Here is a 22,838-nt window from a genome sequence, read left to right as displayed (position 1 = left end):
GCTCACCAGGTTGGGCCAAGAAATCTGAATGACAGCTACCTGGACAACACCCTGGAAGAGATCCATATTTAGTCTCATTCCAAAAAATGATAACCTACCAGAGTGTGGAAATTACTGAACAATATCAATAATATCACATGTAAACAAAATCTTACTGAAGACAATCCAAAAGCAACTTGGAACAGTACCATCAACAGAGAACTACCAGAAACACAGCTGGGTTTAGAGACACTAGAGACATTGTCACCAATGCCAAATTGATCTTGGCTGAAAGTACCAGAGGAATGTCTATACGTGTTTCACTGACTTTGCAAAAGCTTTTGACTGTGTGGATCACAGCAAATTGTGGCTAACCTTTGGAAGAATGAATGTGAATCCTATATTCTCTTATCCTAGTCCCACAGCTTTGAACAAGAACACATGTCTGCAGTTAAGGTAGCTGGAGACCAAAAGAGGTTTCACAGAATGGTAAAAAAAAAAGCCAACTTTTAGGTTAAGATTGCACATTTCAACATCAAGAATACAAAAATCTTCACCTCTTGGACCAATAAACCGCATCTTGATAGATGGAGAAAAGTCTGAAGTTGTCAATTATTTCATCTTATTTGGATCCACAATCAACACCTTTAGTATCAGCAGTCAGGATATCAGGATACATATTGCACTGGGAAAGTCTTTTTAATCACTTGATATACAACTGAACATTTGCCAATGAGTAATGATGACAGAAGAATAACTGATGCCTCTGAGTTGTGCTGTTGAAAAAGAGTACTCAAGATCCCATGGGTTGCCAAAAGAACAAGCTGATGTGTCCCAGAGAAGGTACAGCCAGAGGTCACCTTACAGGCAAAAATAACAAAACTCTGTCACATGTACTTTGGGCATGCTGCTAGGAGAGGCTATTTCTTGGAAAGAAACATCATTCTTAGAAAGGTGGAGGGTCAATGAAAGAGTGGAGACAGATTGACAGCATGACTGCAACAAAAGGCTCGTGTATGTCAGAGAATGTATGATGAGAATAGCACAGGACAGTACCAGGTTCAGTCCTGTTGCTAAAACGGTCACCATAAATCCTGCTGGATTCAATAGCACCTAACAACAAGATTGTTGTTATTGTTGCTGTGTGCCATTGAGTCACAACGGACCCATATCTGACCCTCCCTCGGGTTTTCAGAGGCAATATATTGCATATAAGGAGATTGTCCATGCTTCTCTTGTGAAGCAGCTGGTGTATTCAAACTGTGCTCTTGGGGGCAGCCCGGCTCTTACCACTAGGCTATCAGAGCGCCCTCAACAACATAGATGATGGAAATCTGGCCCTCAATTTGTGCTTCTTAACTGGTTTCTCTACATCTATTTTATTATTAATCAAATAGTCTATTTTATTTTTCCATTCTTTTTCTCCCCTGTGCTTCTTCCTTCCTACTCAATTTTTCCAGTACAAACATATTTCTATTACTCAACACGCTGATTTCCTTCTTTTCACTGAAGATGTTTTCTCTCCTTTTCTTCTAAACATACTCTTCTATTTTTCCCTTCTTAACTATTTTATCATCATTTTTATATTTGGTATAGTTGTTGTTTGCCAAGTCAGAAGCAACCCATAACTGCCCTTCAACGGGTTTTCAGAGGCAGTTAATCACAAGGGAGGAAACTGTCCATCCTTCTCCTGTAGAGCAGCTGATGGATTCAAACCTCGTGCCTTTGGGGTTGCAACATAATTTCTTACAACTAGGCCACCAGTGTTCTTTATATATTTCAGGATTGGCCTTCAACAATATTAAAACAAAATTAACTTTTTTTTAGAACTAATGTTTAAATGAAAACATTTACATCAATCTCTTTGTAGATCTAGATATATTGAAAAACACAAGACTTGGACACAAAGCTACAAAGCAAATATGAACATGGGTGACTGTTTTTAAAATGTAGATTTTTTTGGAGGTAATCTTTATTGACCATGAAATTCCCATGACATTTAAACTTGTAGTTCCAATAAAAAAGGCAAACATCAATTAAAACAGCAGTGTTGAAAGGTATATGTCAGCTAGCTTAAGAGTGGTACACAGAGACAGCATTAATTCTGGAGTTCTGGAAGCTGCTAGATGCTTATCCATCACATGGCCATCAAAGTCCCACAGAAATGTCTGAGGAAAGCAACAAAGCCAGCTATGGCAATATTTACATATGGAATACTTTTTAGGTGGCCAGATGTCATAAGACACAGACTCAATGTTCCTTTTCACACATCATATTCACAATTGTCTATGTAGGGAAGATGGCACAAAATGACCCCAGAAAGCAGTTTTCTGTCCTGGATGTTTATGACTGACATAAACTGGAAAAGGTGAGATGAACTGAAGGCTCCTCCTGGGACCAAAAGTCACCATCTCACTGTGAGCCACACACAAGTCCAACTGATCAACTTACCCCAGTTCAAATGCTTTGGAGAAAGCCATGAAGAGTCCTATGTGACTTACAGCCTCTGTAAAACCACTGGAAGGAGGGTTAGCAATGAATCAGTTCTGACGCTTCAGAAACATGTTTTGAGTTTTCACTGTCCTCTATCCACAATGTGGCATAATTTACTTAACCACCTTGATTTCTAAATGTAAACTGTAAAAGCAGGTCTTTGGATGTCTTGCTTATCATTCTAACCCCAGTATCTAACAGTGCCTGACACATAGCAAAGCATTAATATTTTTTTTACATTAGTAGACACAACTCTTAAATCAAACACATGTGTGAACAATCTGAAAGCTATTATAGTAGACTTGAGTTCAGCAGTCAAATTTAAGTTAAGCTTTCTAAAAAGGAGATAAATATGAAGCAAATTATGCTAAACTTGAATTATAGTGTATTCACGACCAAAACTGCAATTCAGATACACCAATTCTCTCTCTTGCTCTTCCTGATTCACTGTTCAGCTCTCATATTCATATAAGGTGAATGAAAATAGCATAGCTTGGGTCAGGTGCACCTTTGTACACAATGTGGCATCTTTGTTTCTTAATATTTTAAAGAGATCTTCTGCAGTAGATTTGTCCAGTACAATATATTATTTGATACTTGACTGCTGTTTCCATGGATGTTAATGATTTTGTTTTCTTGCTTTTGCCATTACATTATAGCAATTTATCAGACAATCACAAATATCTGGATGCAGGCTCTCTTGTCAGAAAAATGTAGGACACTGGCAGAAGAGGTATGGAACCCAAGAATCCTTTCCCTAAGTCATAGGGGAATACAATCTGTGAAATATGAGGAAACTAAATGTCCTACTGCTTTCAAGTTCCTGAGTAACAAATTAAATTCCCTTAAAAAGAAAATGTTTAGTAAACAAAACAAAGTTCTAGTAAAATTATAATTTTGCATTTCTGTTTCAGTATTGTGCTTAGTGAGCCCTACAACACACTTCCATGAGATTTCAACAGTCACATTAAAACTATTTGAACCCACAATGAGTTCTTTCCCCTCCTTAACTTGAAACATTAATGATCTTTATGGGAGGGGGAAGGGTTGCAGATTGTTGTAATTATGGTCAAACTATTTCTGTAAAAGAGTTCCTAATGGCAAAAAAAAAAACTCAATATGCAAATTTTCCATTTCATTGAAATGAGTTCTCAATAAATATTTTTAAGACTAAATCTCTATAATGTCATCAAAGAAAAACAAACAAAAATACATATAAATAAAGCAAAGTTGAAATGCATGCACTGACAAATACAACCAGTCATAACCACTAACCTTCAATTTTTTTTTTAAAAAAAGAAAATGGGAAGAATAAGATATCCAAAATTTGCATTTAGAGTCCTCAGCTTCTCATTTATTCACACTCTTCAAATGATATTGCTGGGCTATCTTGCCCATTTGTTTAGCCAAACACTGGTTTAGATGGTGCTTAAGATATTTACACAAGACTAGCATTTAAATCAGTTGACCTTAAACTAAGTGGATCATCCTCCAAAACATGACTGGCATTCATCCAGTCAGTTCAAGGTCAAAAGAGCAAAAACAGGTTTGTAGATTGCAAATGGACAAAATTCACTGCCACTGAAAGCATTCTGATTCACAGTGACCCAATATAGGACAAAGGAAAAGTTCCTTATAGGATTTTCGAGGTTATAAATCTTTATGAGAGCAGATGGGTTAATCTTTTTTTCTTCTCCCACAGAGCAGCTGGCTGGATCAAACCGCTGACTTTCTGAACGGCAGTATACTACCAGGGCTCTCTGCAAACGCATAAAACTGTCAGAATTTCTAGTCCATTTCCTGATCTACAGTTTTGAACCTGATGCCTCTTTAACAGTGTGAGAGGATTTCTTAAAATCTTTATGTAAATCTTAGTGATAGTTTTTTCCCCACAGAATCTTCACTAAGACATATCATCTATCTTCAATTGTCTCAGTCATTGCAGCTTGTCTTGTTATTATAAACAAATACTTTGCAGGTATTAATGAAACATGAAGCAAATAAGCTCATTTTTACACATTTTTAATTCTTTCTATTAATATGGGTGGTAGAATTTTATTATTATCATTTTACATGTAAGAAAATGACAGCTAAGTTAACCAACCTTACCCTGTCCCAGTGACAGATTGTGTCTAAGGAAATATTTAAACTTAAAATAGTGAGATTCAAAGTTGTGCTCAGTTTGTCACTGAGCTGGCCAGCCTTCCTATTTTGTCTGGTGTCAGCTATGTAAACAAGTTGTTCAGTTTATCACACTAAAATATGAATGAGTTTCCTATGACTTTCCTCCAGCTAACTCAACAATAACAGAGTAACAGTACACTCAAATTAAAGAAAACAAAGATATTCTTTGAGAGGAAAAAAAACACACAACTTGATAACTACATTGGACACACTTAGCCTCATGTCAGTTGGGCTTGTGTCCATGTTAGACCTTACTTGTGAGCTAATGCCAACCATATTTTAGTATCCTCAACCATATTTTAGTATCCTCAATGTTTGAAGAGGACATTACTGTGTATCTCCCAAGTAATCAACAAACTGAAATGCAAAAAAAAAGTACCACAGATACCAGGATATTTTAAATTTGGTTAACTCTGGACATTTCATTGTTTTTCAGGTTACAAAGAACTACTGCTCTGCAGAAAAAAAGGGTACAGATTTGAGACCATCCTTAAAAACTCACATTTCAGTGGAACTTTGGTATTACTGGTATTTAAAGCAATAGAAAAAGCACATACTGTTGTCAGTTGCCTTCAGGTCAACCACAACTCCCAGAAACCCCATGAAAAACAGATTGAAATCTTGCCCCATCCTGTACCACCTTCATGATCTCCACCATGCTGAAACCCACTGTTGAAATCACTGTGTCAATTCATCTCTTGCTCTTTTTCAAATATCCTCTACTATTCTGAGCACAGTATGTTTTTCCAAGCATTGGTTCCTTCTTATAGCATGCTCGGAGTAGCTTCATGTAACACACCAGCCGCCACAGCATGGCAAATTAACAGGTGAGCAGTGAGAATGAATATATAGAACATGGCAAAGGAAGGGTAAAGTATGGATGAGTGCATGAAGATACAGTGGTGTGAGAGAGGGAGGTGAGGAAGAGAGCATTAGAGACCATTTCCTGGGAAAAATTATAATATTTTGGCATTCTGCAAGATCCACTTAGCATCTTAATATACTTTAAAAATTAGTCCACATTAGCACAGCACTAAATATTTTTCTTTTCAAACACTGTAGGGCGAAAGAGTTATCACAATTGTTAGATAATTATTGTAGAAAATAGCATTATCTAGAAAAATACACAAACTACACCCAGTGAGCTTAAAGACTGTAAAATATAGGTTTATTACTCAAAATATCAAAATACATACAATTACTCTTAACTATTGATAAACATTCATCTATCTCACATCTGCGGATATATGCACATTTTAGCAGCTTAAATAATTCACAACTGAAATTCACCAAAGATTTAATCTCTGTTGTAGTAAGTCTTTTAAAAAGCTCTCAATACTCTGTGGAAAAAAAGAAAAGGAAAAAACCCTCAATAATAATGAAGGGTCATACTTAAAAGATAAGCATATGAAGCTGCATTTCTCTTTCACATATCTTTGCTATGTTTTCAAAATTGAATAAAAAGAATGATATTTTAACAAGATCATTTTTATTTTCTTTTAATATAATAAAAATGTCAGAATTTTAACTTTCATGCTTGCATAATGGATTACAAGGTTATGAAATGTATTCAATGAAAGGTTTCAATGAGGACTAGAATAATATGAATACAGGAGATAAAAATGAGACTAGAAATCACATGAACTTGCTCTAGTCTGGACTCTACCATATATTAGTGAGGTGACCTTGTTCTTGTTTACGAATGACAAAATAATGATGTAATTTGGCCACTGTATAATGCTCTGATTTGGAAGTATAAAATCAACCTCCACAATACACACTTGAGTGATCAGTCAGTTTTAAGGGAATTAATATGGGCTACAGCACCCTTACACAGATCATAGCCCTGATCAGATATGAGGGGAGTTTCCTAGAGGTATGGCTCATATAATACCTTATCATCTTTTACCTCACAAAAGAGAAAAGGGATCAAAGTAAGCAGAGGAGAGAGTTTAGTACCACAGTGAGAGAATCCAGGTCCTTCACATCTGGAAACCTTGAGCTGAGTGCCTCCTAGGCTTAGTGGAAGACTGGTGCTAAGACATATGTTCCAAGGAACACGAGGCCTACAGTTGAAAAAAGACAAACAACGTCTTCAAGGACTAACCAAGAGAAAACTATCTCCTAGAGCGAGTACTCCAAATTCAGATTTCTAGCTTCTTGAACTGTCAGAAAACAAATCTGTTAAAGCCATAAACTTAGGACATTTCTATTATCGCAAAAGTGGCTAACCAAGAATGTTAGCTTCTAAGTTACCTTACAGCTCTGACTCTTTAGAAAACAAAAAGACCAGAGTTACAAATTCAACATCTGATAAAAGCATTTTTCCTGTAAAATACTATAAGACTCCTTTATGGTTTCCTGTTTCAAAGCATAAAATTAATACTTATCCATATATACTATTCTCAATTAGTTATGGGGAGTCTGGTGGCCTAGTGGCAAGAAACTGCACTGAAACTCCCAAGGTATGCAGTTCAAATCCACCAGCTGCTCACGTAGTAAATTAAACATGAACTATTTAGAAATGTAAGACATTTACAAGGGGTTTTAGCCATAAGCCCCTCAGTTGGACAGAACTAAAAACATGAGGAGAAACAGCTGAAAATGTCAATTAATAATTAACACAGCCTGTACACATAGGAAAATTGGAAACTGTTTAATAAAGGAAATGTAACAGATAAAGATCAACATTCTCGGCATTAGTGAGCTGAGGTGGATTAACAATGGCCACTCAAAAATCAAGCAATCATATGACCTACAGTGCCAGTAATGAAAAAAATTGAGGAAGAATGGTGTTACATTCATAGGCAAAAACACTTTCAAGATCCATTCTATGGATCCATTATGTAAGCCATAATATATTATCCATGAATACAAGGAAGACCAGTTAATACAACTATGTCATGCAACAGCAAATGAAGCCAAAGATGAAGAAATTGAGTATTTATTTCTACCAACTTCTGCAGTCTGAAATTGATTAAGCATGAAATCATGATTCATTAATAATAATCTATTGGAATGTAAAAGTTGGAAACGAAGGACTAATAGTTGAAAAATACAGACTTGGTTATAGAAATTATATTGGAAATCAAATGATAGAATATTGTATAATCAATGATTATAAATACCTTGTTAAAAAGAACAAATGCCAATTACATATATGACTCTCACCCATTGAACTACACAGCCTACATGTGTGAAGAGAATTGAAAAAGCTCAATATCAACAATGAAAACCAGGCCAGGGGCTGACTATACAACATACCATCAACTACTCAAGAGCAGATAAAAATCGAAACTGAATAAAATTAAAACAAGTCCACAAGAACAAAAACAAAACACTGAGTCTATCTCAGCTAAATTTAAAAACTATCTCAAAGACAGATTTGATGCATTGAACACTAATGACTGAAGCCAGATGAATTGTGAAATGACATCAAAGACATCCTAGATGAGAAAAATAAAAGGCGATTGTTAAAAACAGAAAAGAAAGAAAAAACTTACAAAGAAGTCAGAAGAAATTCTAAAATTTGTCCTAGAATGGAGAGAGGTCAAAATAATGGGAAGAAATGCTGAAATAAGAGACCAGATTAGAAAATTTCAAAGGGCAGTGTAAGAAGAAACACAACTCAGGAAAAGAAGTGAGATTGTTGTTGTTGTTATGTGTCATCGAGTCGCTTGCAACTCATAGCGACCCTATGTACGAGAGCTCTATATGCTCTTCTATCCTGTGCCAACCTAGCCATCTCTAACACACGTATTCCCACCTCTCTAGTCACAGAATCGATCCATCTCATCAAAGGTCTTCCTCTCCTTCGCCGCCCCTCCACTCTGCCAAACATGATGTCCCTCCCCAAGAACCAGTCCCTCCTTGCAACATGCCCAAAATATGTCAAACGAAGCTTCAGAATCCTTGACTCCAGGGAACATTCTGGCTTCACCCTGTCCAGGACAAACCTGTTTGTTCTCCTAGCAGTCCATGGTATATTCAACACTCTTCTCTAGCACCACAGCTCAAAGGCATCAATTCTCTTTCTATCATTACCAGTCACTGTCCAACTCTCTGATGCATAGCACGTAACTGCGAAGACTATAGCCCAGATCAGGCTCACCTTAGTCTCCAGTCTGACATCGTTGCTCTTTAGTACTCTTGAGAGGTCCCTCACAGCCGACTTTCCCAATGCAATTCTTGATTTCCTGGCTGCTGTTACCAAGAGTGTTGACTGTGGAGCCAAGTAAACTAAAACTGTTAACTATCTCAATCTCTTCACCATCCATAATGATGCTGCCAATTGGCCCAGTGCTTAGAATCTTTGTTTTCTTGATGTTGAGCTTCAGTCCATATAGGAGGCTGTAGTCCTTGATCTTCTGCAGCAAGCGCTTCAGGTCCTCCTCAGCTTCAGCAAGCAGAGTTGTGTCATCTGCATAACGCAGGTTGTTGATGATTCTTCCACCAATCCTGATGCCACATTCCTCTTCGTATAGCCCAGTGTCTTGGATGATCTGTTCTGCATACAGATTGAAAAGGTATGGAGACAGAATATATCCCTGACAAACCCCCTTCTTGATTTTGAACTATGTAGTGTCTCCTTGCTCTGTTCTGACAACTGTCTTTTGGTCCGAGTATACGTTTCGCATTAGCACAATCAAATGTTCTGGGATTCCCATTAGAAAACTAAAAAGTAAGAAAATACTCAACATTTCTCAAGCTGAAAGAAATGAACAAACTGAAGCCTTAAAATGCAATACAGAGGAATTCTACTGTCAAAAGTTTGAATGACACAGAAAAAAATTAGTTGAGAGAACATTTTAATATGGCTTTTCTCTGTCTTTTACAATGAATCACTGTACTAAGAAGCATTGGTTGACATACAATTTTTCAGGAAGTTGCATATGATCAAGAGACAAAGTTGCACAGACAATACTGGCAAAACATAAGGCACCAGAAATGGATGGAATACCAACTGACATTTTTCAACAGGCAGATGTAGCCCTGAACTTGCTCACTAGTCAATGACAACAAACTTGGAAGACAGTTACCTGGGCAATTGACTGGAAGAGATCTGTTTGTTTGGTTTTTCCTCATTTCATATAAAGGAAATCCAAAAGAATGTGAAAAGTATCAAACAATATTATTGATATCCCATGCAATTATATTCATGCTAAGGTTTATTTTTTTAAAAAATTCAAGTTGGAATTCAAGCTGTGGAACTAGAAACTCATTGCTACATTGGATTCATCTTGGCTGAAACCAGAAAATATAAGAAGAATGTTTATTTGTGTTTTATTGACTATAGAAAGAAACCTGACTCTGTAGATCATATAAAATCAGGGCAAGTATTGAAAAGACTGGGAATCTCAGAACAATTAGTAATTCTCATATGAAACCTATATACATAGACCAGTAAATTATTCTGAACAGAACAAAAGAATATTGCATGCTTTAAAATCAGGAAAGCTGTGCTTCACTGTTGTATCCCTTCTGCATACCTGTTCAACTTGTATACCGAGCAAATTATTTGAGAAGCTAGACCATATGAAAAAAGAATGTGGCATTAGGATTGGAAGAGGACTGATAAACAACCTGCATGATGCAAATGGCACTTACCTTACTAGCAGAAAGTGGAAATGTTTATCAAAGACTTTGGGAGCTCTGGTAGCCTAAGAAGTGGCAAGAAGCTGTATTACAATCCTGAAGGCACAAGGATCAAATCCCACCAGCTGTTCCATGGGAGAAGGATGGACAATCTCCTCCCATGCGATTAACTGCCTGTGAAAACCCGCTGGAGGCTTTTGAGTCCATGGTACACAACAAAAACAAATAATGAAAATATAAATTACATTGCAACACCAGGAAAACAAAGATCCTTACCACTGGAGCAAGAGACAACATCATGCTATGTTGCTGTGTCACTGAGTTGTGACTGATTCATTGCTGACCCTCATGCAAGTTTTCAGAGGCCATAAATCAAAGTTGGCAGCAAAATTTTTAACTATAAATAGAGAGAAAAATTAAATTGGCAATAATTTCATTTAGCTTATTGCTACAATCAACACCTGAAAGTGTAGAAGACAAGAAATAAAAATTATTTGTTGAATTGGGAACCTCTCTAACAAGGTCTTCTCCAAAGTCTAAAACAACATAGATGTCAGTGTAAAGACCAAGGTGTGCCAGATCCAAGCATGGTATTTTGTTTCCCATGCATCTAAATAGGGAGCTCTGGTGGCCTAGTGGCAAATTGTGCTGCAATCCCAAAGGCACACAGAGTGAGGCCACCAGTTGCTCTGATGGGCAATCTCGTCCATGCGATTAACTGCCTCAGCAACCCACTGCCTCTGAAACCCACTGGAGGGTCAGCTATGTGTTGGTTGCAACTCAAGGATACACAATAACATGCATCTAAAAGACAGTGAATAAGGATGACTGAAGAATTGAAGTCTTTGAACTATAGTGTTGGTGAAGAACCTTGTTCACAGGGTCACTAAGACTCTCAGTCAACTCAATGGCACATAACAACACAGGCATAAATACTTGGGCGTTAGGCGTCAAATAGGCAATGGTGATTTAAACGCTTCTTTCAAAGGTGAATCTGGTTTCTAATCTGATAAATTTTCTTGCACAATCTTCCTGTACTCCAACTAAATAATGAGATCTCGCCAGAAGAAATTAGGTTGGAGTTCTAGGTTAGGAGAAACATGGGGAAGAATTTGCAAGTTATATATCTAAAAAACCTCCAAACACCCAAACACCCAAACCCCAAAATAAACCTGAAAGGAAAAATAAACAATGATACAAGAAGACATCATGTTTGGTGAAATACAGTGCCAATGAAGGTAGAATCACAATGAAGGGCACAGACAATACTACTATTAGAATGATACAAAACCAAGTAAGATTGAGTTCTCTTGTATATAAGGGCTACCAGGCACTGAAGTTGACTAAATGACAGTTAACAATAATACAATGACAAGCAGATATGGTTATTATAAGTTAAAGATTTAGTCATATTAAAAATCAGCCCATATGAGAAGATTTCAATCATCTTGCAGTAAAAAAAGACAAAGCAAAGTCATATCAAAAGGTTCTCTAAAAAAAAGGTTCTCTCAACTCATTGCAATTAAATTACAATAAACTCACAGCTAACCCTGCAGCAGGTTTTAGGAGACTGTAATTTGCAAAAGAGGAGACTGCCAGCTTTCTCTCATGGAACCACTATTACTGTTGTGTGCCTTTGAGTCAGAACTGACTCACAGTTGACCCTCCCATGCGTATTCAGAGGCAGTAAATCATATGGAAGGAGATGGCACATCTTTCTCCCATAGAGTGGCTGGTGGATTTGAACCACGTACCTATGGGACTGTGGAAGGAGAAGTGGCATCCACTTCCATAATAGCTTGCCTCCGGAAACCCTATGAACCTGGAGAGAGGAAGAAAGGCACCCAAGCGTCGAGGACTCTCCTTCATAGGGTCGCTATGAGTCGGCACTTAACAACAACCACCTATGGGACTGCAGTACACCTTCTTAGCCCTAGGCCACCAAACCTCCCTAAAGTCACTGGTGGATTTAAACCCTCAGGAAGGAGCCACTTTTGGGTTGGCAGTCCAACTCCTTAGGGACTATGCCACCAGTCCTCCTATCATGCTACTCTTAAATAAGAAATCTGCAACAAAGATAGAAATATAAATAGTTCTAGGCAGGAGTAATATTAAAATGTTTAACAACTGGTGCTACAAAGGTCGTGATCTATCAAAATAGTATATAGCTAGCTGATGCAAGTGAACTGAACATACGCACTGGTTCCAGACAAAAATTTGTATCTAAACTTAGGCAAACTGAAAGAGATCTCTTAATTGCTTGATCTGTACCAAAATTATCCAGATACATGTCATGGTAAGAGAGCCCAGAAAGAAGAGCTAAGTAAATTCTTATTTTTTACCTTCTGAGATTTCTAAAGCTAATAGAGTCAAATTTGGAAAAACACAAGGTAAAGCTGGAATTATTTCTAAGCACAACTTCCTGAAACCAAAAAAAAAAATCCTTCATATGTAAATTTTTGCCCTTTTTTATTTAAAAGGTAGACTTCCAGAGTGACATACATGGTTAACATTTGGCTACTAGCCAGATGGTTAGAGGTTCAAACCTAGTCAGAGGTGTCTAGAAGACAAGTCCTATTATCTGCCATTGGATGGTGACAGTTTTGGGAGGTCCTATGGAGCAGTTCTACTCTACACACTTAAGGTTGCCAGTCCTTGAAACTGACTTGACAGTAACTACAAACAATTTAAAGGGTATGTATTGAAGATCCAAAATGAACAGGGATCTCTAAAATATAGTTTCAAAATTTAGAAACTCATTTTAACTGTTTAAAATTTTGACCAAATGAGAACACATTCATTTTATGGGAAGACTTTTAGTCAACATTCAGAGAACTAGCACATAAGTTTCATCTTTGTATGAGTGTTTATATTATTAATGAATGCTCATCATATGCTTGCTAAATGTCTTTGAGACTATAACTATATTGTAGGGAAGTACCTGCAAATGTAATTGATCAATTAACACATATTTTCACTGTAGAATGAGAGCCACAGAGATTAGTTGTTGTTGTGTACCCTCAAGTCAGGACCAACTCATAGCTGACCCTCCAGCAGGTTTTCAGAGGCAATAAATCACAGGGCAGTTAACTGCCCATCTTACTACAGTGGAGCAGCTGGCAGATTCGAACCATGTGCCTTTAGGTTGACAGCATAATTCCTTACCAGTAGGCCATGAAAGCTCCCTACCTTCATTATGTTATTTTAAACTAAAAAAAGCAAAGAAGAAAACAATCAAGTGTTTACAATATCATATTGGTAGTAGCCCATATTTAGCCCAATTTCAAACTTCTTATATTAACCTTTCTATCAATCATGGACTTTATTGAGTATCTTACATATGCCAAATAATGGCAAGGTGAAATGTGAAAGAGAAGATGACTTTCAATAATGTGGACCAACACTATGACTGTAATAATGGATTTGGGCACAGTGGATATTGTGAGGATGGTGGAAGATCAGGTCACAATGAAATGGAAGTTGACTCTATGGCACCTAACAATAACAACAATGTGGCCTTCTACAACCCTCACTCCACTGCCTTAGATATTAATTACTAATTCAATTTCATGGATTAGAACACTAAAGCTCAGAAGAGCAAAAGTCAGTTCTAAAGCCAATGTTCCCAAGAATATACCCTTTGATCTCTCCACATAGATAAAACTGGTATTTGTAGCAACAGAGATCAGTAGTACAAGGAAAGTATATAGTTGATACACATTTCAAGGAGGGAAAAAAGTGAAATAAACATTTTAGAAAATTAAATGGTCTCAAGGATTATAATAAATATTAGATAAAGTTATACTATTCAATAATATTTGATTTTTATCTAAAATACTCAAGTAGCCCAAGGGTGCTTTTTATATTAAAACCATGCTGTTCTAGTTGTCATTACTGATAGGTGCCATCGAGTCAAAAATGACTCAGAACAACCCTATAACAACAAATTGGAACCCTGTGCTATCCTGTGACATCCTCACAATCTCTCACACACTTGAGCCCAGTGCTACAGAAACTGTGATTATCCACCTGATTGAGGGTCTTCCTTTCCTTTGTTTTCCCTCCACATTTCCAAGTATAATATCCCTCTCCAAGGAGAAGACTCTCCTAACAACATGCCCAAAGTATGTGAGGCAAAGCTTTATCATATTTGCCTCCAAGGAAGACTCTGGCTGCACCTCAAGACTTATCTGTTTGTTCTTTTGGCCATCCATGGGATATTCAGTACTATTCTCCAACATCACAGTTCAAAAACATCAATTATTTTTCTGTCATACTTATTCATTGCTCAGCTCTCAGATGCATAGTAAGTAAATGAAAGACCAAGGCCAGAGTAAAAAACCACACCTTAGTCCTCAAACTGGTATCGTTGATCTTCAATAATTTGGAGAGGTCCCTGACTGCAGACATTTGTGCAATATGTCTCCTGATTTTCTGAGTGCTGGTTCCAAGTGTACTGAGTGTAGAATCAAGTAAGATGAAGTCATTGACAGTTTCAGTCCTTTCTTTCTTCTTGATGTTAATATGCAACCCATACTGAAGGCTGCAGTGTTTGATCTTCTACAACAAGTGCTTCACATCCTCCTCAATTTCAGCAAGATTATGTCATTTGCATGACAAAGGTCATGATAAGTCTTCCTCCAATCTTGATGCCATATTATACTTCATAGAGCCCAAATTCCCAATTTGCTCAGCATACAAATTAAATAGGTACAGAGAAAGGATACAACTATGATGCACACCTTTCTTAAATTTAAACCATGTAGTGTTCTATCACTCTGTTTGCATAATAGCCTGAATTTTATATTTTGCTAAAATTAAACAACACCTAGAAGCCTGGACAACACTCCAAGACTTCTCGGTGCCTTACCATTAAGTTTATCCCTGCAAGACAACTCATTAAACCCTCAAGAATGTTTCTTCATGTTTTCCCAAAGACTTTGTCAACTATAAAGCAACAGATGTAAGATGTCTAACTGAAAAGTTTCATTTTCTCAAGCCCTCTATCTCTAAGATTTTGTGTATTCCATGTGACTTGCTTGCTCCTCTGTGCTATTGTATAACCCTCAAAAAACCAGCTGTGCATTCTTCTTTTTATCACAAAACTATAAATGACATATAAACAAAACACTTTTAAGATAAACATTGCAATTCTTTTAGAACTAGATGGCTATTTATAAACATCTCTAACTTTTCATAAACAGTGGATCTCTTTAATTAGCAAAGTATTCTTGTATTATTCATTGCAAGCCTAAGTTTCCAACACCGGCCCCCTTCGTTAGGGGGTGGGGGAAGCTGCATACTTCATGAAAACACATTTGGAGTATTTCAAACCACAAACATAGATATTTATTTAAAGCAATGATATTTATTTATAGTGCTTGATTATTGTTCTTAATTACTATTATGAGGACCTACGAAAGTTAAAGGTAATAAAAATATTTTATATGGCCAAGAATGTGTTGTAAACTAGTTTACCAAGAGTTTATATGATCTCCCAAGAATCATGATATATCAGGCAATCTATACTATCCATCCAGGAAAGTAAGCGATAGCTTGTTTTAAAATACATAGCAAAGAGAAGAACCAAACAATATTTGACATTTTTCTTACTTAGAAAACTTTAGCCAACCTTAGTTCAGTAAGTTTTTAACTATCAAGAGATATGCTTAACCTTAAAATATTTCTTAAAATATTTTTCTTTTAAAACTTAAGAACATTGTTACAGATATGATTGACTGGTTTATAAAAGCATTTATACACTGGTATTCTAAATTCAGGTTACTCATCTGTTTTCCCTCAGTGATGCAATCATCAAAGAATGAAGACGAGAAGCAACTAATTTTAACTTTCTGAAGGCAGAATACTTCCTGCTAAAGTCTTTGAACTTTCTAACCCAGCAGACAGAATGAGGTCTGAGGTTTGCATTTTCCATTTCAAGAGTGTCAGTTATATCATCAGGTCTATCAAGTAGCATAGGATTACAAGATAGAGCATTTAGAGACAAATTTGTATCTTTAAAGGTTGCAGTCCCAACAGAGTGCTAATCCCATTACCTAAGGAAAGGTTTGAGGCTGACTCTCTAAATGGATTGTAAAAGGTAGGAAATCTCTGCTGCATCTCAAATATGTTCTCCAGAAAGAGTACTAACAGCTAGCTCAGAGTGCCCTCAAATGCTTTTACCTCTCAAATTTTCAGAATTCTACCTGTGTTACATATACTTACAAGATCCTCTTGTTGCATATTAAGCCTCTCAATAATACAATTCATAATTAACTTATTAACTGTGGAATACTATTTTTTTTCAATTGTTCATAGTGGAAGGAAGAAGCACTGTAATCCCTAAGGCACACAGTTTGAATCCACCAACAGCTCCATGGGAAAAGAATGGGCAATCTCCTCCCGTGAGATTAACTTTTTTTGAGAACCAGCTGGAGGCTCAACTATGGGTTGGTTCCAACTAGTGGTGCACAACAACAGCTAATTACAGTTTAAGTAGAAACATTTTGATAAAGGGTTGCTATGAGTCAAAATCAACTCAGCTCAGTGGGTTATGGAAAACTATAAGCAGCTCTAGTTGCACAATGATTTACAGTTGCTAAAAAAATTAGGTTCTTAATGCTCTGGTGTTCTAGTGGCAAGAAGCTGCACTGTAATCCCTGAGGCAGGAGGTTCAAATCTACGCTGCTCTGTGGAAGAAGGATGGGCAATCTTCTCCCAAGTGATTCAATGCCTCTGAAAACCCACCAGAGGGTCAGGTATGGGTTGGTTCCAACTCAACAGAAAACAGCAACAACATTTGCTCTACAGGCAAAATAATGGCCAGTCTCCTGCCATTCAATTTACTGCCTCTGAAAATTAGCAGGAGGGTTGGTTCTGACGCAACAGAACGTAACAACAACAATCAAAACTCAGGGAACTCTGGTGGTTTAATGGTAAGAAATTGTGCTGTCAACCCAAAGGCCTGTGGTTCAAATTCACCAGGTGTGTCTCTGGAGAAAGATGGTCATCTCCTCTCCTGCAACCTACAGCCTCTCAAAACCCACTGGAGGATCAGTTATGTGTCAGTTACAACTCAACAACACATAACAACAAAACAATAGCACAATCAAAAAGTCAGTAGATCAAACTCAAACAGAGATTCTGAGGAAAACCAATCTAGCATTCTACTTCCATAAAGGTTACAGCCAAGGAAACACCAAGAGGTAGTTTCACATGGAGTTGCTGTAAGATATGGTGATTTGATGTCATATAGCAACAATAATACCAAAACTATTAAACAATGGAAATTCATTTACTGCCATCAATTCTAACTCACAGTGATCCTACATTGAGTTTCCAAGGCTGTGAATATTTAATTGGTTTTCATTCAGTCACGAATATGCATTTGTTTTTTAACAACAATTTCAATTGTATAATGTCATTATTTACAATATTCTAATAAACCTGGGTGTACTTTCTTTCCTTCATCTTAATCTTCCCCTTAATCATAAACTAATCTCTCTGTTCACTCTCTTTCCTCTCCTGACCCTGTCTGTCAACCGTCTGCAGTCGTTTCTTATCTGAGGGTAAACCTCCTCTTATTCTCTTTGTCCCGTTCTTTCCTTTTCCCTGAATTCAATCATTTATGCATACTTTTTTAAATTATTCATTTCAGTAATATAGTGTCTGTTCATCCACTTATTTCAGGTTGATGTTCCCCTTCCCCTAGTTCATTACAGTGGTTACTGTCTATCCATTCTTTCCCTACTCTACTTAACTTCCCTCATAAATTTCTTATTTTTATAACAGTGGTCTTATATAGTATTTTTCCTCATGTGACTGAGTTATTTCACTCGGCATAATGGCTGTCAATTTTCTGAGGGAGGAGACTGCTCATCTTTTTTCCTCTAAGGAACTGATGGATTTGAACTGCTGACCTTTTAGTGAGCTGCCCTCTCTAGATACTCATTCTTCCTCAAGTACTTTATGTTGGAAAACTGGAAAAAAAAAAAAACCACAAAAACCAAACATCGAGAGAAGGACATTATCTGTTTAGGGAGAAAATATATCACTCTACAATTACTTGAACTTTAAAGTTATACTACTTTTTCTGAAAACATGTTTGTTGTTATTGTTGTTGTTGTTGTTGTTAGGTGCCATCAAGTCAAGTACAACTCACAGCAACCCTATGAACAAAATATCTGAACCCTGTTCTAACATGTGGCATCCTCACACGTCCTGACACACAAGAGCCCATTTCAGCAGAAAATATGTATAGAGTAACACATTTTCAAACCGAAATAACTACTTCTTGGAACAAATTTTAAGCAAAGTAAAAATTATTGTATCACATAAAGTCTCCAGATAATTAAAATATTTGTAGAGGTTTAGTAAATATCATAATAGTGGCAAAACCAACTATACTTTGCTGAGCCCTATTCTACAACAATCAGTATGAAAACACAATACTCATGTCCATTTTACATGAAAAATCTAAAGTTTATTGTGTTAAGAAATGCTTTAACTGTAAAAAGAAACAGAATATATCGTCTGTTACTCCCAGTGAAACTGAGGATCAAAATGGCTCCATGACTTATCCAAACTCATCCAGCTCATATTCAAATAACTTTGCACCAAATGCTTGAACATACCTTGCAAACATCAAAATCTGGTATTTGGTATTTTATTTCATATCATACACATATAAATAGTACATGGTAGAGATCATAATAAGACTATCTTTCATTTTCTTCTAAGCTTACTTTGAACTATCAAGAATATACTTGATTTAGATAATATTTCATTTCTCACTCAAAGCTTAGCTCTAAAACTGGCAATACTGAAGTAAAAAGCTGTATTTTACAATCTAAAATCATCTGTACCAAGGGAGGGAGACTCACTCTCAAAGTTTTCTTCTCAGAATGTCAACAAGCAAAGGTTTGACTTTTAAAATAAAACTGTTAACCATTTGATTCTTATTTTAAAATGGCTAAGATTGTTCTAACACCTCCAGCTGTTACTTGACACCTGGAGGGCTAACAAGCTCCTTATTACAGGACAGGAGCATGCAGGAGAACCACAGAGCATCAGTGCTCAGGCAGGAAAGATGCATCCTTTTCAGCTGCAGAATCTCTTAGATTTCAGACACTAGTATCAGCACCAGCTTCTGTCTGTTTTAGCATTCTATTTTCTACATCTAACAAGTTCTCTTGATGTCTAACTGGGCATCTAAACATAATTAAGTGGTTATATTTAGCAACAACTAGATAAAACTTGAATTGTAGCATAAATTTTTATCTAATAGTTTTAGCTCAAGAAAATCCACTCTTTCTATGCAGGTTTCAGAGCTGCTGTACATAAGGTCACTATGGGTGTCACAGACAACTCAACAGCACATAACAACAACAATAACACAGAAGAAAGACACGTACCCCTTACAGAAGTACCCAATTGATTCAATATTGGTTTCTTTACCACTTGGAATGTGTGTCTTGTCCCATACCTTTCCCATTACACCAGCATCCCCTTCCACTCCCGCCTACCCCATCCAGCACTTAGCCAACCCTTGACTCAGGCCTCAATCTGAAGACTGTAGTATTCAATATGTATTAAAGGTCAAAATAAAAAAGAAAAAGATTCTTACCACTGGGCCAACTGGAAGTGCCATGATAGAGGGAGAATAGATTGAGGTTGTTAATTTGGCTCCACAATAAACACTCTTAACATCAGCAGTCAGGAACTCAAAAGACAATTTGCAATGGGGAAGTCGGCTGTCAGGAACCTCTCCAAAGTCCTAAAGAGTAAAGAGTAATAATGTCAGTCTAGGAACTAAGGTGCACTTGTTCCACACCATGGTCTTCACAATTTCTTGCTATGCATCAAAGAACTGGTCAGTGACTAAGGATGACAGAAGAATCAATGCCTTTGAGTTACAGAGCTGGCTAAGAGTACTGAACAAACCATGGTCTGCCAAGAGGACAAACAAGTCTGTCTTAGGGTGAAACCAAGTTTCTCCTTGCAGGCAAAAATTCTGAAGCTGCCTTTCACATACTTTGAGCACGTGATCAAGAGGGACCAGTCCTTAGAAGAAGACATCATGCTTGGAAGGTTGGAGAGACAATGTAGGAGAGGAAGAAGCAGCCAGATGAGATGGATTAGCACAGAAACCAGGGTAATGGGGATTGGTGTGTCAGAAGCAGTGAGACTCGTTCACGATAGGACAGGCTTCAGAGCTATTGTACATAGGGTTGCTATGATTTGAGGGTGACTCAATGGCACATAACAACAATAAAATAGAAGAAAAGGGTGGGAGGGGAAACCAACAAAAACAAAAGGTAAAAAAGAGTTAATGTAGTACACTTATTTTAAAAATGTTTTAAATGTTCAACAAAAGTTTTTAACAAAGGAAAGAAACTACAGGTTGATAGAATGTTTTAGTAATTAATATATGCCCAACTCTCACTTAGTGACATAATCATGGCTATAGGTTCCAAAGAAGCATGTAAAATAGGTATTATGCTTTACTTAAGGGCCAGTCTCATCTTTCAGTGCCAATGTCCTGTGCCTCTGCTGGCTCACTTCCTAGAAGGCAGTTCTGGATCTTTCCACGAGCAGGTGGCACCTCATCACCCTTTCTCCACTGCCAATAAGTCTGTGAGGTTTAGAAGATAGTGGTTTAGGTGTTGTTCTTGCCCATTGTCTCCCATACACTAGGTGGGGATCCCATTCATCATCTTCCTACGCTTGTCCTGCAGCCTCGTGCACCTCTTCCCTCTCTCTTTCAGCCTATCGTCCCACACCCCACAAGCGCTCTAGCACCTTTGAACTATCACCTAGCCTCTTCCTGCCTGAATGATCTCATAATGTTCTAAGACTGCCCCAAATTCTTCCAGTTCAAGATGTCATTAATGCAAATAGAAGAAGGCTAGCTGCCACGTCACCACATTCTTTTCATTTCTCAAGTGACCTAGTCATTTTCAAACTTCTAACTTACTATTCAAGGTGATCTGAAATGGGTATGCTGGGTCCATAAGAAGAAGCCAGAACCATTATTTCAAAAATTTCCAAAATGCAAAATGTTGAATAATGAGATAGTTGACAAGCATAAAGTATATGTACATGACTATAGAGTTTACTATCTAGAATAAGTCTAGGAATCTTAAAACAAAAATATACAACCCAGTCAAAAATCAGCAAACAGTTAGAATACATAGTTCACCAAAGGAAAAAATATAAATAACCAGAAAGCTCATGAAACGATTAATTTTCCATCCATCACGGTAAAGAGATTGACACTTTCACCAACTTCATCTTACTTAGATCCACAATTAACACCTTTGGTACCAACAGTCAGGAAATAAGGAGATGCATTTGCAGAGGGAAGGCATGAAGTTAGGGACCTCTCCAAACTATTGAGGAGTAATGATGTCATTTGAGTTCTAAGGTGGTACATCTGATTCAACCATTGCCTTTCCAATCACTATGCATCTGAGAGCTGGACAATGAATAAGGATGACATAAGAATAGTTGTTTTTGAGCTATGGTTTTGGAGAAGAGTACCGAACATCCCATGGACAGTCAAAAGAACAAAAGAACCCCCTTGGAGAAGGTGCAGCCAGAGTGCTCTTTGGAGGCAGAAATGATGAGGCTTCACCTCACATATTTTGGGCATGTTGCTAGGAGGGGCTATTCCTTGAAGGATGCTTAGAAGGGTGGAGGGTCCTCCATGCTCACATACCTCTTTCTACTAATCTCAACGCCTATTTTATTGCTTTCCTGGGTCCAAAATCCAATGGGGTAGCTCACAGATTGCAAAAACCCAGATTGTGGAAGCCAAAAGGTTATAATCAGGTTAGCTAAATATAGTCAGGATGGCTTCTGAAATATGCTCACAAGCACCTCAGCCTTGAATCTCAGGGCTTTAGGCCACTGTGACAAATTTCTAAGTCCTGTGAATTATAGGACCCTTTCCCCAGCTGTCCAACAAAATTGGGCAAAGGCTCTTAACTCGAGTTTCAATGGTGTGGCTGTCCCAAAGTCCCATCTCACTTAGGTCTCTGATGCTCCATCTCATGCCAGGTCTCTGGTTTTCCATTGTGGCTGCTATAACTGTTGCCTGCTCTTTTCCTGGTAGTGCAGTTTCTTTCCTTCTGCTGCTGGATGGATAAGCTAACATACTCTATACACATATTCCTGCCCATCAATACGGCAAAGTCAAGTTTAATGGTTAGAAAGCCAAATTGAAAGAAAAACTACACAACATACACACACCAACACAATGGACTATTAATTAGTCAAAAAAGGAAACAATTTCTTGACGCATGCTATAATATGGCTGAAAACTAGAAACACTGTGCTGCTGGACTTAAGTCAATTACAAAAAATTCCAAATATTATATGATCCCACTCAAATGACATAGTTAGAATAAGCAAATATAACTTAAGAGTTCTAACAATAAATATAACTTAAGAGTTCTAACAATACAATGGTTAAGCACTCAGCTATTAACCCAAATATAGGTAGTTGAAACCCAACAGGAACACTTCAGGAAAAAAGGAATGGTGATCTGCTCCTGTAAAAATTATAGCTTAAGTAGTCCTAAAAG

The 22,838-nt window shown here is 37.2% G+C and overlaps 1 pseudogene; it reads right to left on the bottom strand.

Annotated features, from left to right (window-relative positions):
* Nucleotides 1-2,015: 2,015 nt before the first annotated feature.
* LOC102876303 overlaps nt 2,016-22,838 on the bottom strand; it is a 146,422-nt pseudogene continuing 125,599 nt past the window's right edge.

The sequence above is a fragment of the Elephantulus edwardii genome, unplaced genomic scaffold (genome assembly GCF_000299155.1).
Source record: "Elephantulus edwardii isolate Elephantulus edwardi_28Jun2011 unplaced genomic scaffold, EleEdw1.0 scaffold00290, whole genome shotgun sequence".
Classification (NCBI taxonomy): domain Eukaryota; kingdom Metazoa; phylum Chordata; class Mammalia; order Macroscelidea; family Macroscelididae; genus Elephantulus; species Elephantulus edwardii.
This window is presented reverse-complemented; position numbering and strand designations above follow the sequence as displayed.